The following is a 15496-nucleotide window of genomic DNA, read 5'->3' as shown; positions in this document are numbered from 1 at the left end:
CAAAGGAAGACAGAGAGAGGTGAAAAGGCAATAAAATATTACATATATATATATATTGTGTGTGTGTGTGTGTGAAATGTATTTTAGGAGAAGCAGAGTTTTATACTCTTAGACTGGGCTGATAGGCCCGCTCTGTGACCCACTGCCAAATCTAACTTCTTCATATGCTTGCTGGCTGAATTTTTCACTCAACTTCATATTGGGTCAAGAGTTCAAAGGCCTCTTGTTGGGTTCCAAGAATTAGCAGAAGTGTTTTAATATCTATCGAGTGACTGATAAGTAACGAGCACTGTGATAGACATGTATTCTTACAACTACCCTGTGAGCTATAATAATATTAATCCAATTTAAAATAGAGGGGAGCAAAAGCTCAGAAAAAAAGGTTAAGTAATTTACCAAGACAAGGATGATGGAGCCAAAATTCAGATATGTCGAACCCCAGAGAATATCTCTGCTGCTTCTTCTGCTATTCCACATTGCCTCTGCAATGTTACCAGCACTTTATATTTTAATGTGATTTAACTCAATCTGGAGCCATTCATTCATCTGGATTCAACAAACACTTGTCGAGCACTGTGTGGAGTACTGTTTTACTTCCTGAAGCCTCGCTGAGATGAGTGCACTGAGGAATTTGAGTTTGGTGTGGGAATGGGTTAAGTGGCTGCATGTTGACTATTTAGCATAAGCATAGATGGGCAATACCTGAGAAAGGCCCCTAAGGACTTCATGGACTAAGAATTAGAAAATAAACTAGATAATGGAGAGTAAGAAGGTACTAATGACTAATTTTACATCTTTTAAAAGCATCATCAGGTTTGATAGCTTTTAAATTGTCAACCTGGCTAAGTTGAACTACATTTCCCTAAATTCCCTGTATGTTCCTGGTTAAGGTAGGTACCAAGAAATATTTTAGGAGAGATTTTGAGGGCAAGTGAAGCAGCACCCATTTTGTCTTTATGCTCAGGTCAAGGCAGGCACTTTTGTAGCCTATGCATGTTGTCACTACTCTGCTTGCTCACATTATTCCAGTAGGGGTCCTAGCCAAGCTGCACTGCCTCACCTTCCCTGACTCTCCTTTAGGTTCTCTGACTTCTGGGCCAGGGCATGTTTAACTCCATGACGAAGGGTACCAGCTTCTCCTGAAGGGCAGCCACTTCATCAAGGTTGGAGGCAGTTCCACTCTGTCCTCATAAGTTTACAATCACCTCCTGCTCATTGGTTCCAGATTGTCTCGGTGCTCCCCCACTTCATATCCATCTTCCCTTCCCAACTGTCTGTGCCTATTGTATTTCAAGTTCCAGAACCAGACACAGAAGAAATGGTCTGAGACTGTTTAATCAGCTTCCACAATTGTGTGAAGTCAAACTCCTATACTAAACCTTGCTTCTCTGATAGTATCCTAATATGTGAGGAAGGGAGAGATCTAGATGTTTTCCCTCCCACTTTCTAGACCACATGACCTACCTGTATCTAATACTCTTTCAGCATCGAATGTTTATGTTCCCCAGAGACTGCATGCCTCTTTTCTCCTTGGTTCACTTGGTCTCCCTAAGCCACCTCCTACAGTCCATGTTTTCAACCACCTCTAACAGCCACTACAAACTACAACTACCACTCAGTATCGGTAGGCTGAATTTCTCTTGCAAGCTTCAATCCTGTATATCCAATTGCCTATTGAACATGCCCACTTAGATGTTTGCACTACATACAAACATTTAATTTGTTCAGAATCAAAGTTATTGTTGCTGTCCCCATCCTCTGATAAGAAAAAAAAACCACAAATGAACTGACAGATAAGCAAGCAGCCATCTTCTCCCAATGATTTTTCTGATTAGAATGACCATCCATCTAGTGCTCAAGCTGAAATGCCAGTTTCCTTTCATACCTCGCTATTCTCCACACCTAATCACTCAGCCATACATTTTACAAACATCTATCAAATCCATTCACTTTTTTCCAAGGCACCCATTCTCCAAGATTTATCTGCTGTTATTAAATGTGCATCTTGTAAGACATACAAAACATATACATTTGCTGTATACATTATATATAATACATTATATATATTTATTTGCAATATGTACTTTGTATATATTTACATATATGAGCTCATGTTATGCATACTTTTCTGAAACTTGCTTTTTCACTTAATTTTTGTAAACAGTCTTTTTAACTATTGAAAAGTATTATGTGTTATGAGAGTACCATTATTTATTTAAATTACGGAACTAATAGGCACATGTGGTTTAAGTGCATGCAGAAATCTATGAAATAGAGAGTAAAATCTACTATTTTTCATGGTTTCCTTTATACTCTGCTGTTGCTGCCACTGCTAAAAGTTTATTACACTGGTCATACTGAGTTTAATACAACAACTTTAAATCTTGTGCTATACTTCTATTTTTTGATTTGTCAACATTAAACAGTAACAATTTACTTCCTTCAATAAAGTTTGAGAATTCACTGTAGTTAGACTATTGTCCATGCCCCTGCTACAAATTCAACATTTTTTACTGATTTAGTTTTAGTTTTTTTGTGTAGTAATTTCAACTTTAAACTAAACTATATTTTTATGGCTTTATATCTTCTTTTATCAACTTTTAACACTATCTACTGAGCCTTCTCTGTGAAAATGAGCTAATGATTAATGCACTGGCTTTTTCTCCATCTTATTTTTTCTGTTCCATATCTCAGCTTCCATCATCTCTATCATGATTTTGGCAACATCAAGATTAATAATATTGATCAGTATATTCAGGTACATCACTCTACTTAAATTTACTCTCCTTTATTTGTAGGTTTTTTAATAAAGGCTGAAAACCAATAAATAACATTTTTATATCCACATTTAAATACTATTTACTGTAGAATCAAATAAGATATATGGGTCATAAAAAGAGCAATAAAACCCTATGTAACTGAAGCTTCTAAATGGCAAATGGCTAATGGCTTCTGTTGTTGTTTTATTTTTTTCTTTCCAGTGTCCTTCGCTTTTTCTAGGTCATATTCAAATTTTTCTTATATCCTATGTAATACTTCCTTGGATTACCAGGAGCATCTGCAGCTGAAGAACTTGAGTTCTTTACTTATTGCAGCTGGAAACTGTAGGGAAGCATCTCACTAAGGAGTGTTAGAATGAACCTACTATTGGATTTATAATTGTTTTACATGATTCGGGAGAGTTTAAGTAAGTAGGGCTTTCTTTAAATTGTATGCTCTCAGGAAGTGAAGTAATTCTGTGATTGGATGTAAATCTATCTAGAAGGAGAGAACTTTAGATAAAGGTTAAAGATATAATGGATAAGGAAAAAACCGTCACTCTTATTAGACAACATAGGAAGATGCTGGTCACATTTGTGGTTTGAAAAATATTCGTATTTTGTCTGTGTTCAGACATGATTACATAGTGGTCTTTATTTCTCATATTTCATCATTGTCACAGAGTGGACTTGTCTCAACTTGATGTTCTATGAAACTGCTTATGTTCAACAGGAAAAACCAAGGCCTATCTGTGAGTGCTAGGACCAACACCAAGACTTAACTACTACCAAGCCACCTGTTCCAGAATGCTGATTTTGGGCTACTATGTACCTATCTATTTATCCATCCATCCATCCATCCATCCATCCATCCATTAATATCTATCTAATCTTCTATCTATCGTCTGTCCATATATTGCTTTGACCCTTGAACAACACAAATTTGAACTGTTTGGGTCTCCTTTTGCATGGATTTTCTTCCACCTCTGCCACCCATGGGACAGTAAGACTAAGCCTTCCTCTTTCCCCTCTTTCTTAGCCTACTTCATTTGAAGACAATAAGAATGAAGACCTTTATGATGATATACTTCCACTTAATAAATATTAAATGTTTTCTCTTCCTTATGATTTTGTTAATATTTTTTCTCTAGCTTACTTTATTGTAACAGTACAGTATATAATACATATAACATGCCAAATATGTGTTAATTGACTATACCATTGGTTAGGTTTCTTGTTAACAGAAAGCTATTCATAAAAGTTTTGAAAAATAAAAAGTGATATTCAAATTTTTTACTGCATGGGGGTCAGTGTCCATAACCCCCATGTTATTCGAGGGTCAACTATATATTATGTATACCTTGTATAAAATCTTACATACATACATATATGTATATGTACAGATATATATATAATCTTATATATATAATCCTATACATATAAAATCTTACACATATTCTTATATGTGCATAACATGTGGTTTTTGTATATGTATTTGTGTATATACAGATACATATAAACACATATGTACATATACATATATATGTGAGGGTACGAGTGGTTTCTAACTTGAGGTGATTTTGATCCCCCACCTTTACCAGACAGTGATGCTGCTAAATATCCCACAATGCACTTGATACATTTTTACAATAAAGAATTATCTGACCCAAAGTGTCCATAGTGCCAAAATTGAGAAACTCTAATATGCACATATATATGTGTGTGTATATGCATATCAAATCATATGTGTACATACATATTCTTACATATAAACATATATATGTGTATGTGTGCTTAATAGATTAGAAATGTTCTGAGTTCTTCCATATCCCCTAATTTTTATTTTTTTCTCAAAATTTGTTTACATATAGAATTATAGGCTTAAAATTAGAAAACATTACTCCACTGTCTTCTATTATTCAGTATTGCTGATGAAACTGAGGTAAATATGATATTTGTTTCTTCATATTTAAGTTTTTTACTCTCCATTTTCTCCGTTGTGATCTTTCAGGGTTTATATACATGTCTGTCTTTTTGTAATTTTTCTCATTAATTCTGTAGGCCCTTTCAACATAAACATTTATACTATACATATTATACTATTAGTTTTGAAAATTTTCTATTAATTTTTAAATGTTTTTTCTTCTCCATTATTTCTGTTCGCTATGCATTCTGAGTCTATCTTCCACATATTATAACCTTTCTCATATACTTTCTTATACTTTACCTTTTTATCGTGTAGTCTAGGAAACTTATTTTATTCCTGATCACATATTTGCTCTTCAGCCATTTATATAGTATCAATCAGAAAATTCATTATTTTTGTTCTCAAAAATCATATTTTAATTTTCAAGAACTTTTTGTCATTCTTTATTTTATCATGACAGCCTGGTTTTCTTTTAAAAATGCAGTATCATTTGAAAATCTCTAAAGATATCAAGTATATATTTTAATTATCTTTTTTATCAGATGATTTGTTTCCTAAGCAGTCTTATTATTGCTAACACCCATGGTGCTGATTGTCCTCAACTCTCTTGTTAGTCTTGATTGCCTATTCATAATTAATTGAATGACTAGATTGATTAATATAGGCAGGGAGCCTGGAGACCCACACAGTTGCCAAAACAAGAAGTGACACTCGAGGTGAAGTGGGATAAATTCTTTCCCTCAGGGGCAGATTATAATTTCTAGTTTCCCCAGTCCTATCTGCTGTGGCAGTTAGGACTTGTCCAAAGCTCCAGGGTGCTTTTCTCTTAGGACTTCAAACTCTTCCCAGACAGACCAGAGACTTTCTGTAATTTGCTCCAGTGTTTTACCTTGAGAGCAAATCTTTTCTTACCAGTGATTCTTTTTGACTGTGGGAGGAAGGAAAGGCTTACTGTCTGGGCTATTTTGTATTCAATCATTTAATGACTTTTTCTATGGCCCCAAGGCCCACTTCTGTTCTTTGAATTTGTTGGTTTTTATTTGGGACTCCTTTAGGAATAATTTGGGGAAACAACTCATAAGTATACCTTGGGCTGGTGTCTCCAGGGCCTCTCTAGATGTTTTAGCAGGTTAAACCCTGCATAATTCTATGCAAATTGAGCCCCTAGAGTTATACAGTACACAGCTTGAAAAACATAGGTCTGGTATTTCATCTGCTGTGACTTCACTGCCAATCTTTATCTAGCTCCCAAAATGTCTGCAAATTCTTACCATTGTGGTTTCCCAATGATCTCATTGTTTTATTCCCTTGAAATACTATGTAAGTATTCAATATGACCTTGGAAGGAATAAAAAAATAGTAGTACTGGATAATGACTTGAACCAGAAACCATATACTATATTTAGTAGTATATTTTCCTCCTGATATTACCTATAATTGGACTATGTCCGCTGCATATTATCTCACCAAAACCCATAGAAGGGAGAAACAATAAAGCTTAACACAATAGGTATATGTAAATTTTTCAGTGTTACTTATGAAAAACTATGGCTTATCCAGAGTAACACAAAAATCACAGAGATTTTTTGGAAACTATGTTTGTATCAGCCTCTGATACTTTAAATAAAGAAACACATTAAATAAAGGTGCATGTATATAAATGAGAGTCATGAGAATAGAAGTTATTATTTTTTAAATAATGTTTACATGTCTATGTTTCTCTTTTTAAAACTTTCAGCTATGTAAATATGACTTAACGAAAAACATGATTAGACATTCTTGAAACTTCTAGTTTAAGAGGGAAGAAAACAGAGATAAAAAGGAAAAAATAAAAGACTTATTATTGACTATTTCTTCCTTTCCTATTCTAATGAATGGTATACAGTCAGTTGTGGCTTTACCTTAATGTGTGTCCACCAAGGGTAAACAATGTGTCACAGTTTCCCCGAGAAGCAGAATCTGACTTGGAGACTAGCACACCATATATTTATGAGGGGGTGCTCTTAGGATCAATGCCTATGAAAGGAAGAAAAAGAAAGTGGGGAAAGCATAATTGAACAAGGCTGTAGTACCAAACAAAACCTCAGCCTACCCCACTGGAAGCTCCAGAACTCATCGGGTGTTTAAGAGATCTCTCAAATTAGGATGAAGGAGCTTGGCTGTTATATTCCCAAATTGACCAGACATTGAGTGTAGGCACACCCTAAAAAGGTGTGACTTGGCTAAGGCAACTTTCCTCTGAGGATAACCCCCTAAAAAGCTGATAATTGAGGGCTATCTTATGGTATTCCTCCCAACAGTTAGGGAAATAAATACTTTATTCCTGAAGGGAGATACGGGCAGTACAACCTCATACATCAATCACAGCTCACTCTATCACTTGGATTCACTTCTTATAGGTTCTGGGAACATCTTTATTCTCTAGATATAAGGTGGGGGGACGTTAAGAGGAAGAAGGTTAGTGGGACAAACCAGCCCAGATACCAGGTCACAGTATCATACAAGGAAACGTTTCTCAAAGGCTACAAATCTCCAGAGTACTAGGGGTCTGCATGAGATTCTCCCACTAGGGGCTTGCCATAAAATCTGTATGGCATTGTTTCCAGTCACTCATATCTCCAAAACCACAGGGCCTTCCAAGTCATTTAACCCAACCCAAGCAGCAAGATTGCCTGCATTGAAGCCTGGAATTACTGCAAAGCCCCCTCCTGCTCTGGAGCCTGTTGTGGGTGTGACTGACTGGGGCTGGTGTCACAGGAGGTAAAAGAATTTGCCAAGACAGTTGTGGGTAAAGAAGACAGATTAGAGGAAGTATGATGACACCTTGCAAGAAAGCAACAGGCAGCACAGCAGAGAAGGGGCTGACTGCAAAGAGTCAGGGGCTGCAGGGACATTTTATAGGGTCGTGCTGCTGGGGCTACATGCAAAGCTAGGTAAGTTGTGCCAGCAAGTTGATTAACTGACTCTCAGAACAATTGTTATCCCCTGCCCAGGGCCCCTTCCTTGTTGTTGCTTACTTATTAGGACTCCACATTCCTACCCCCCCACCCCAACTGACACAACAACAGTGACAAATCTTTGACATTGGGGTGGAGGTCTCATCTTCCAACTGCTTCCTGCTGGCCTGGGACATAGAATTGACCCTACCTATGGTTACTGGTCTATCAGGAGACCCTGTGTGTTACTGTCCTAGAATGTGGGACTTACGATATTGGATCTTGCTGGAGGAAGGGGTTCATCAGAGAGGGAGAACATGTCAGGTCAAAACTGGTGTCCAGCTGAATCCAGGGGAGATTTGTAAAGATATCAGACATCATTGGGGAGATACTGACATCCCATCCACATCATCATTTGAAGTTGAAACTGCCGAATTCTAGAAGACACAAATTTGACAAGTAAGTTACTGGAAAATGACATCCAGGGTTGGGATGTTGGGGGTAACGTGAGGGAGAAGGAGCAGATGGAGTAGGTGTAATTGAATATGAAGGTGGTTTGTCAAGGGAAGGTGTGGCCTCAGCTGGTTCATCTGTTTGGGGAGAACAGAAGAGAGTAAAAGAAGGTTCGTCCAAAATGTTAGAAGAGCAAGTGAGGCCAAAAAATTTGGCCAAGCACATCAGCAGGTTTGGCAGAGATCAGGATCCCCAGAGTCATGAAAGCCTGGACGTAAGGAACTTCAGACCATTTAAAAGAACTGTGACAGAAAAGGCTAAGCTGCAGAATAGTGTTGGGGGCAAGGGTCCTGCCTGGAGGCCAAGAGGATTCCTGACCTGGAAGATTATAGAGTGGTCATGCTGTATTACACAAGAAAATTAGATGTTTCTTTTTGAGAGTCTGAGGGTCAGATTTATCCCAAAGCTTTAAAACGCAGCCCAGCAGCGAGTCTGAAGGAATGGAGGGGCTTTGTCCTATGATGGGACTGGGAAACCAATGTCCACTGGGAACATGAACTGCAATTTCTCTCAGGGTGTCCCGCCAAGGAAAGGGGGTTCCACTTATGTCCACTGAGGTATCCACTTTCCAAAGGGTCATCCAACCTATTGGAAAGGATCTCCCGGCGCTAGGGCCTTGCGCTGGATGAACACTGGGTGAGTGACCCCAGGTCAGTCCAGTACAAATTATGCGGGGCTCTCAATCCTGGTGTTGTTGGGGGGCGTGGAAATGCTGAGGGACGACTCACCCTCCCGGCGCTATCGGGGATCACCTGGCTTAAGATGTCCGAAGCAAGGTGGCTGTCTTCATGTGGGAACTTAGAGAGAGAAAGAGGGGGCCTGAGTCCCCCAAAACATGTGTAGATTCGTCCTGGTTGAACTTCCACTGCCAATCACGCCGCACATAGGGACTGGGGACTTTTGATCAGTAAGGATAGGAGAGAGCCTTCCTCCCTCCCTGGCAAGGCAGCCACACCTGTTCACCTCCTGGTCTTCAGGCTACACCAGGTGCCATCAATTGCCAGAGGGCCATTAGAGTTTGTCCTCCAGAAGACTGAAAATGAAAGCAAAACTCTAAACTCTCACCTGATGGGGAGGCAGCCGTCAGAAGTCTTCACAACGAGACCTTCTGGTTCGCCAGGAAGTGGCCCTGGCTGGGGACCTTCACTTGTCTCCGTGCTTGGATGCTGTCCACCTGGAAGCTGGAATTGGAGGAAAGGAAAGGGTGAAAGTAGGGGAGGAGTCCCCTAGCAGTCCCTGTATGCGCCACCGTAATGTCATGGGTGCAACTGGCTGGGACCAGCGTCGCAAGTGGTAAAAGAATTTACCAAGACAGTCATGGGTAAAAAAGGCAGAACTGTTAGAGAAAGTATGAAGATACCTTGCGAGAAAGCAGCAGGCATAACAGCAGAGAAGCGGCTGTCTGCAAAGAGGCAGGGGCTGGAGGAAAGTTTTATAGGGTCGTGCTCCTGGGGCTACATGCAGAAAAAGGTAATTTTGCCGGGGGGTTGTTTGTGATTCCTAAGAACAATTGTTCTCTCACACCTGGACCCCTTCCTCTTTGCTGCTTACTTATCTTATTAGGACTCCACAGAAACACTCAAAGCTGCCAGCCTTTCAGGTCACTAGGTATATCCCTAGGTGTAAAACCTGTTGACTCCAGGTCTATCAGCCATTGTGTTTCACCCTTCATGGTGGGACTCACAAAGTATGATGTTATCCTTTACTTTCCAGCGAATGTCCTGGCATTCTGGACCTCTAAAATTTTCATTAACACGATGGGACCCTGAATTTTTATAGAGTTTATTGCTCAAAACCTGAAGTACATGTGGCTTACCAAGATTTCCATCATGCTAGCTATTTCTCGCTCATCCAGTCCAATTATAATAATGCCACTTGTATAATAGTGGAGCAATATGATATTCTGTGAGATGTCCAGGCAGCCTGGATTCCTTCAAACTATGTTATGACAGAAGACAGAATAGCTACCAGAGCCATCAAGCAAAGCTGTAAATATATTCTGTTTTCTGTTCCTTTTTCTCTAATAAAGATACAAAAGACAACATTCACCAGATCAAATCAATAGTCACTTATCAAGTTTCTGAGGCCATGTTACTCCATTCTAGCAAATATACCACATCTGACATCACAGCAATAATTGGGGCTACTGTTTTCTTAAATTTACAGTAATCTACTTTATGCTCCAATATTTGTCCATTATATTTTGTTTTGTTTTTCAGAGGAAAGGCTTCTATATTCAATGAAGATACAATGATGACCACCAGCCCTGCATCTTTTAAGTATTTAAAGGTAATGCTAATTTCTGTCACTCCCTAAGAATGAGATATTGTGTTTTATTTACTCTTGGCTAGGGGTATGGATAGAGCATTTCCAGAGATTTCCACTTGGTTTCAATTGCTCATACACCACAGGCCAAGAACCCAGTATATGGGATGGCACCAACTAGCAAATATAACTGTTATACATTTGTGGACTCTAGAAATGACCATTGGGTGAGTCTATACATCTGGTGGACCCATTGGGAATTATTCCTGGGCCAGGACACCATTTATTATATATTCTCATATGAGTCCACCTTAACAGGGTAGCCATGAAACTCTTCAGGTCTCAGGGTATCATATCATCTCGGCTTTGTGTCCAACATTCCTTAAAATGTTCAGCTATTCTTTTTCTACTACAGTTACCTGAGTAAATACCTGAAGACCCCTTTGGGAAAAGACTTGGCAGTTAATCACAGCCATATACAATTGCTGTGGCTTTGTGGAGCCCTTTCACCTGGTGACTCAGACTTTTCTTCAATGAATTTGAGGTCCAAAATCTGGCTCTGAAATGGAAACTGAGTAGGTCATCTTGGCTTTTTATCCATATATCTGCAGTAACCCTCAGATTCTAATTATTTATCTTTGTTGTTATAGGTGGAGTGATATACTTTTTGGCTACCTACCTAGGGTTACTCCTGGGATACTGTGTTGTATTAACCATCTCCATAACACTGAGTTGGGCTTCCTTGGCCTCTTGACTTAATTCCAGTCTTAATTATTGCCAGGGCTATTATGACCATGTCCCTTTTGATGGTTAACAGCTACCATCTGGCCTCTATTGTTTTAGATCCTGTTATCCCCATTGCTATTAGTCATCTTAGTTCTGTACTGGTATTTCTCACTCACCTGGCCTAGAGACAAGGGCAATAAACTTCTCAGTAACACCAGGTCCAGTCTCGCCAGCATATTCATTATTGTTTCAGTAAATGCTGTATCCTACTGTGCCTCCACACCCCCATAAATTAGAAATGTCAATGGGCTTTCCAACCATATATTATATGTTTAACATACCCATATCTCTGAGACTTTTATCTCTTCTTCTACCATCTGCCTTGACAGTTCCAAAATTGCCACCTCACTTAGAATGGGCCGTCTAAGCAGCATGCTACTAGGTGGCATTCTAGCTATGCATTCACATCATCTTCCAGGGCTCTTTCCTGAGTTATTAATTCTGATTCTTTGAAGAGTATTATCCAGGTTTATATGCTACCCTCCCGCCTTGGGCCAGAATCCTCAGAGTGCAGTCCCAGGCATACTCTCCCACCTCATACAAATTCATGTTGGTCAGGTCCTAGTGTCCCTTAGAGGTGTAATTCCTTTTGTCCCTTAGTAGGCCTGGTACATTCCTACCTAGGTGATCGTAAATTTTTGCCTAAATTATTTTCCTGATGGCCAAGGAGGTCGAGGGTCAGGGAGAGAAGGTTAATACTGAAGGAGGAATACCTGTTATGTTTTAGGAAAGAAGCCTCTATATTTTGTTTAGACAAAGGAGGTCGCTAACCCTTAGTGAGATTAATTGGGACTTCTGTAAACTGAGAGGATTGAGGGGGCGTTGGAGATTCAAGATGTCTATGTGTCATTTCAGGTATCCCCATTCTAGATGTCAATATCTCATTCTTTTCCCACAAAGAATTTACCTTGTCATGACACATCTGCCTTGGTGGGGAATTTAACCTTACTTTGGAGCTTGGCTACTCCCATAATTCAATTCTAGGCCTGGTCCTCAGCCTTTCTCTGCTTTCTTGCTATTTAAGATGGGAGTTTATTTGTATGCTACCAAGGAGGCCCTCTGGCTTTCACACTTGGCTTTTATTGCTGATTAATCACTTTTAGCTTGTTATCTTTTACCAGAATATTGATAGAACTTAGCAATAGCAACCCAAGTCCAATATCCTTGAAATCACCATACCTCCCATAATTCTGAAATGCCTAATACATTGCACAAGGTAATGCTGTCCCTTCCACATTATGTCATCCCAGTTTGCCACTGATAAAAGTTTTAATAATTTTATGCTACCTTATGCTCAGGGGCTATTTGTGCTCACCTACTACCAATAATGGGATCCTCAATTTCATCTCCAGCAAAGGGCAGGTGATCCAGCTTTAAAATCCCATTCCCTGTCTGGTTTCTCTGACTCCACTGGAGTAATGGAGTTTTATCTCTGGGAAGCAAACTCTGAGCTACAGATTAGTATGTATGAAGAAGGTTTTTTGTTTGTTTTTTGTTTGTTTGTTTCTGAAATGGATTCTTGCTGTGTTACCCAGGCTGGAGTGCAGTCGAGCAGGGTCTTGGCTCCCTGCAGCCTCTGACTTGCGGGTTCCAGAGATTCTTCTGCCTCAGCCTCTAGGGTAGCTGGGATTACAGGCACGCTCCACCACGTCTGGCTAATTTTTGTATTTTTTTTTTTTTTTTTTTTTTTAGTAGAGACGGGGTTTCACCGTGTTGGCCAGTCTGGTCTCAAACTCCTGACCGCAGGTGATCCACCCACCTCGGCCTCCCAAAGTGCTAGGATTACAGGCATGAGCCACCGTGCCTGGCCAGGAGAGATTTATTAAGGAATTTCCTTGGGATCAACATTTGCAGAGGGAGGAGCATAAAACAAAAGGTGATTAGGCAGAGGGAGACCTTAAGCTGGGATGAAGTCCTGACACTTGCCTAAACTGGTATCATGGGAAGTTCTGGAAATGTAATGGTCCATGACAGTGGTATCAAGTTGGGACAAGGAGATCTTTTTTATCCCCTTGTTAATAAGTCTTTGTATGCAAGCTCCTCCTGGAAGGAAGCTTGAAGCTGAATGAAGCAATTTCATTCAGCTAAGGCAACTCTCAATGAGAACTGACATCTAAAGGAATCGTCCAAGAGTGAGAAATAAATCCTTCACTCTGAAGGGCGATCTGAATGACACATCATAGCATCCACTGCATGAGGTGATACATTTCAGCTGGAGATACATCTTTTAAATTGAGGATGGAAACAAACAAAAAAAGTGACAAAATAATGTAAATAGTTCTTATTGTTGTTGGTTTTTAAATGTGACTAGAAGAGGAAAATCACTTAAAGAAGAAGGACACTCATCTGTTATTCGCCTATTTCTTGAAACACAACTTATTGAGCAAAAAATCTTGCATTTTAAGTATCCATGGGATTTAGATGTGAATAAGAGATAAAGCTCTACACTCATGAAGATTATACCCTACAGAAGGGGTCAGATAGTAAATACATTAGCAAATATATATGGGAATTTCAGATAATTTAGTAATAAGCATATTTTAGTTTGATAATTTAGTACATTTTATTGGGCACCAGCTTCATGCATATACTAAGTACTATATAGAATAGAGAAAAGTGTATATTTTGTTATTATCCTCAGTTAATTTACAATCTTACTGGGGCAGTCAGAGAGGCAAATAGGAAATTTGCAAACTGAAAATGAATGTGTAATTAAGGTTCAAATAAATAAACCAAATAATTACTGCTACGTGGTGTTTCTAAAAGTATAATCACAAGTCCACCAGAGTCGGAATCACTTGTAAATTTTGTTAAAAACAAAAATTCTGTGGGCTTACCATTGATTTACTGAATCCAAATATCTAGAATGGAGCCTGAAAATGTGCATTTTACAAGCATTGCAAGTAATTTTGATATAATGTTATGTTTGAGAGACATATGTAAAAAATGGAAACTCAGAATGGATTAAAATAATTGCCAATTGGCAGAATTCAAGAGAGATCCATGGAGCCACAAGCATTGAGAAGAACCATGAAAATAGATGGAATTTATATCAGTGAAGATGGGAGAATATGTTTCAGATAGGGGGAATTGAATCCTAGGAATTAATAAATGAGCAAAGGATATTTAAGACATTTTGAATAGATCATACAGATTATAATGTTGTGCAAATGAGAAACATAGGAAATGAAGTTAGAAATACATTTGTATCAGGTAGTGGAGAGCTTTGAATTTCAGACTTAGAAATTTTTACTTTATTCTGAAAGCAATGGAGAGTATTTATTTATGCCAAGGGAGAGTGTTTACATAGGCAAAGTTTTGTGAACATTAACCTGACTGTGGTGAGTAGGGTAACTTGAAATGAAGAGACACTGTAAACAAGATGTCAGTAAAGAGACCATTGAGATAGTGCAGGTATGATATGAACAGCCTAGATTTATGTAGTGGAAGTGGAAGAGGTAGATGGATATAAGGAAGACTGCAGAAAGAATACTTCATACATGTTTTCATTTGCTTCTTTAAAAAAGTGAAAGCTGATAGTTATTTATTATCCCAAAGTATGCACTGAAGTGTAAATAAGGTAAATATCTGATTTGATAAATGATAACTGTAATAATGCATGTCATCTGCCTTGTCTAGTCACATAGGGAACTGATGTTCAAAGAATGCCAGCCCTAGCCCCAACTATTCTCATATGGCACAAACCTGTGCTCTTGTGAAAGGGTAATTGACTATAGTTAGGAATTCTGGGTTCAAGTACCAGCAAGGTCTTGCTTTTTGTTAGGCTGTTGCTGTTTCTTCTGGAGTATGCAAAATGGCTCTAAGGTCCTTTTTAAGTTCTGAGATTCTAAGAAATGAAAAGCTAATAGGTATTGTAATAGCTTCCTATACATACATATGCACCGTATTCCATAAAAAACAGTAGCAACTCCTTGAGCCTCTTCCAGGAAGAGATAATTCCCTTCTTTTCACATAATTTTTTTTTAATTCCTTTATTTGTACTGTTTTCAGTATACAGTATGCATTTGAGGTTAAAGGAATTTTTTTAAAACTTTAAGAAATAAGTCTTGTTCTATGAAAGAAGATAAACAATGTGGTATAACAAAGATTAGAACTGCCCATCTTATATTTGCCTATACTTGTAGAAGCACTTGTAGAAATCATTTTTAAAATCCTGTTTCTAAGAAAAAAAAGACACAGAAGCATGAAGATGAACCTCTAAGGCAGGGAAACTGTAGAACACTCATCTCTGTATATTGAGTTTAAAGACCAAGAAATACGATTGGGAAATGTCTTTTGTGTCATCTATG

Source organism: Pongo pygmaeus, chromosome 11 (genome assembly GCF_028885625.2).
Source record: "Pongo pygmaeus isolate AG05252 chromosome 11, NHGRI_mPonPyg2-v2.0_pri, whole genome shotgun sequence".
Taxonomy (NCBI): domain Eukaryota; kingdom Metazoa; phylum Chordata; class Mammalia; order Primates; family Hominidae; genus Pongo; species Pongo pygmaeus.
This window is presented reverse-complemented; position numbering follows the sequence as displayed.